We start from the raw sequence: 4305 nt of genomic DNA on the forward strand, positions 1-4305 counted from the left end.
CAGCCGGACCCCACCCATGCATGAATTCGTGCACTGGGCCTCTAGTATTAAACATAAAATGTTACTGCTTTTGTAAGATAAATGCACTACCAATCAGAATCTGCCTTTTCTAGAGTATCCTTAGCAAAGCTTAACTCAGGCTTCATTACCTTTCTCTTGAATTGTTGCAAAATAGGCTTTAATTGGTCTCTTTAACCTCAGAGTTTATCCTTCTGTCTGTCTTGCACAGTGCAACAGAACTATTTCCCATCAGTTCTTCCAAACACATGTTGAGTCCCCATATTTATAAGCCATGATCTACTTTCACAGCCTTGCTCACTACTTTCCTTCACAGCCTTGTCTCGCCCATTCCTGGCCCCAAGTCCTCAAGATCCAGGGATCTAGGACTCACATTGACACATCATCACTCACATTCCTATTGCTTTACATATTGTGTTTTTTTTCTTCCTGAAATGCTCTTTATCTCCTTGTCTGGTAAGACCTCAGTCATCCTTCAGATCCTAGAAAAATGTCATCACTTGAATAAAACCTTCTTTAATTTTTCTTTATCCATAGGCTGAATTACGGTTTCTCTCCTCTCTATTTTCATAGTTTATAATTATATCAGTTACTTAGTTGGTGGATAACTCACTGATTACTTGTTTACATGACTTTGCATGCCCCCCCCCCTTTTTTCCTTCTGAATTCTGAATTTCCTAGAGCTGAGACTGACTGTTAATTCATCTCTGCCCCTCACCCCCCAGTACTTAATGTGCTCAGTAAATGTCTGGTTCAGTCCTCCAGAAATACTATTATTTATAAAACAGTTGGACATATTTAAATATTAGATCAGGGAGACTTGGTGAGGTGTAATTTGAGTATAAATAATGGAGTTAGATGATTCATAATTCTCAGTCTGGCCCTTGTCCACTAGTTGGTGGATAACTCACTGATTACTTGTTTACATGACTTTGCATGCCCCCCCCCTTTTTTTCTTCTGAATTCTGAATTTCCTAGAGCTGAGACTGACTGTTAATTCATCTCTGCCCCTCACCCCCCAGTACTTAATGTGCTCAGTAAATGTCTGGTTCAGTCCTCCAGAAATACTATTATTTATAAAACAGTTGGACATATTTAAATATTAGATCAGGGAGACTTGGTGAGGTGTAATTTGAGTATAAATAATGGAGTTAGATGATTCATAATTCTCAGTCTGGCCCTTGTCCACATCTCCATTGGTGACAGCTGACCTGATTGGTATCTTAAATATATACTGATTTCATCAGAAATGACTAAAGATAGTAATTCCTATTTCTCTTATTCTTTGGCTGAAGCACATACCCTCCTGAGGATAGCAGTACATCTATCTAACGCTTGTGAGAATTGACTGAGTTAATATATTTTAAAGCAGTTAGAACAGTAGTCAGCAAATGGTAAACATGAAATAAATGCTAGCTATTATTAGTCTAGTAAGAATTTATAATATTCTTTAAGATGTGTTGGCTATAGAAATTATAAGTGGTTAACTTAATAGAATTCTTAAATTAAAGTATTTTTATGTTTCATACTTTGTCCCAGGTTAGGGATATGAAGAAGAGTAGACATAGCCCTTGACTTGTCAGTGCTCAGCCAAAAATTCTTCTTGACTCAGATTTGAAAAGATCCAGTGGAAAGATCTATGAATCAGTAACTTTGAGCAAAGACCCTTACCTCAAGCTCATTAGAGATCTCTTGTGAACTCCCTTCTTTCAGGTATTCTCTTAATACCTTAGTCAAAAGCACTTTCATTCTTCCATTTTTTCATGCCAAGGAATCTAGATGTCGCCGTTGGGTTTTCTTTCCAATCACCCTCCATCCACATCCATTCTATCAAAAGTCCTTATGATTTTGCCTGTAAAATACAGCTGTCTACTTCTTTCTGTTATCACTACTACCAACATAGTTCTTGTCATCATTATCTCTTGCCTTAAAATTGGTGTTTTAGTTTCCATTCCTTCCCCTCTACAATCTTTTTTTAAAAAATAAAACAGCTATTTTTGAAACATAAATGATAAATATATCAATTTAAAACCATTGGGCCTGGCTGGAGTGTCTCAGTGGTTGAGCATCGACCTATGAACCAGGAGGTCACAGTTCAATTCCCAGTCATGGCATATGCCTGAGTCCTGGGCTCCATCCCCAGTACGGCATGCAAGAGGCAGCTGATCAATGATTCTCTCTAATCATTGATGTTTCTCTCTCTCCCTCCCTCTTCCTTCCTCTCTGAAGTCAATAAAAAGAAATATTTAAAAAATGAAAAATAAAACACTCCATTGGCCTCTCATCATATTTGAAATAAAATCTTAATTCCTTACTCTGGCCTATATATATTGGCTCTTGGTTACCTCTTTAACTTTATCTGCTGCTAACTTTCTCCCTTATTCTGCTTCAGCAGTTTTCAATCATTTCACCTCATGGCACACAAACTGATTTCTAAAATTCTGCACACACCAAAAATATGTAATATTTTTTGCTGATCTGACAAAAAAAATAGGTATAATTTTGATCCATTCACATCGGACAGTTATTGTTGTGTTGTGTTGGCTGTTGTCTTTTATTTAATTGACTATCTAAGGGAAAAGAGGTCAGTGCCCCTGACTAAAGTAGTCAAGCATTGCATGTTTTAATAATTCTAGCAACACAAACACACACAAGTTGAAAATTGCTCTTCTACTTCATTTACATTGACGAATCTTTTCTCTTTTTCTAATTTGCCAAACCTCAAGGTCTTTTTGTTAGCTTGTTTCTTCTCCAGATCATCTTGTGGCTCATTTCTATTTTATCTCTCAACTTTTTGTGTCAACTTTTTAAAATGAGGTTTTCCACCCTGGACAGGTAGCTCAGTCAGTTAGAGCATCGTCCTGACATGCCACGGTTGAGGGTTTGCTCCCTGGTCAGGGCACATAAAAGAATCAATCAATGAATGCGTAAGTAAGTGGAACAACAAATATCTCTCTCTCTCTCTCTCTCTCTCTCTCTCTCTCTCTCTTCTCAGTAAATAAATATTTAAAAATAAATAATAAAATGAAGTTTTCCCTCAGCACCCAATGCAAAATAGCACCCAAACTATCACATTTTATTTTCAGTATAGTGTTTGTCTTTACTTGAAAAAAAATTATTTTATGTTTTTATTGATTTTGAGATAGAAAGGAAGGGAAAGGGAAAAAGAGATAGTAACATTGGCTGCCTCTCCTGAGGATGGAGGTCACAACCTGGGCATGTGCCCTGATTCGGAATCAAACTGGTGACCTCTTAGTGCATGGAACCATGCTGAGCCACACCACCCGAGCTACTTGAATTATTTAAAATTTTACCTGTTTGACTACCTCCTACAATGTAAGGTCCATGATGGCAGGTTGTCTGTCTTCCCCACCTCCTTGACTTAAGCTACTGACAACTACTAGTAGGTACTCAGTAAATATTTGTGGACTCACTGGATAAATGAATCTTTCTAAATTTCATGTTTCTCAGTTTTAAAATAAAAATTTCAATCTGAATGATTTCTTAGGATAAACAAATCCAGGTACTAAAGGCAATAAAGACAGATTTTATTGAAGTTGCTAGGTACTTTAATATTTTTATGTCTATTTCATAACCTTTTGTTGTTGTTGCTGTTGTTAATCCTCACTGAAGGACATTTTTCCATTGATCTTTTGGAGAGAGTGGAAGAGAGGGAAAGACAGAGAGAAACATTGATGTGAGAGAAACACATCGATTGGTTGCCTCCTGCACGCACCCCAACCAGGGTCCCAGTAGGAGCCTGCAACCAAGGTACGTGTCCTTGACTGGAATCGAACCCAGGACCCTTTGGTCAGCAGGCTGATGCTCTATCTACTGAGTCAAACCGTCTAGGGCTATTTCATAACCTTTAAGATCAGTATTATTCTTGCTCCCCTTTTATAGCTAAAGAAACTGGCTCACAGGTCGTAGAACCCATGGCATTTCTCCTGATTAGTCCCTATTATTGAGTAGAGTGGTTGTCCAAATCTTTTTTCAGTCTGTTAGGTGGCTCTGGTTTTCCTGGAATGCTTGTATATGGAGAGAAGTCTAGAAATTTAAATTTATGCCTTCTATATAATAAAGGCCTAAGCGACCGTTATGGCGGAACAACCAGAACAACCGGTTGCTATGATGCGCACTGACCACCAGGGAACAGACACTCAATGCAGGAGCTGCCCCATGGTGGTCAGTGCGCTCCCACAGGGGGAGCAACACTCAGCCAGAAGTCCGGCTCACAGCTGGCGAGTGCAGCAGCAGTGGCAGGAACCTCTCCCGCCTCCGCAGCAG

At 38.7% G+C, this 4305-nt stretch overlaps 1 protein-coding gene across 1 annotated transcript in view; it reads left to right on the plus strand.

The window, feature by feature from the left end:
- Nucleotides 1–4305, plus strand: part of RSF1 (remodeling and spacing factor 1) — a 115000-nt gene that overhangs the window by 46105 nt on the left and 64590 nt on the right. The window lies entirely within an intron of this gene.

This window comes from Myotis brandtii, unplaced genomic scaffold (assembly GCF_000412655.1).
Source record: "Myotis brandtii unplaced genomic scaffold, ASM41265v1 scaffold244, whole genome shotgun sequence".
Taxonomy (NCBI): domain Eukaryota; kingdom Metazoa; phylum Chordata; class Mammalia; order Chiroptera; family Vespertilionidae; genus Myotis; species Myotis brandtii.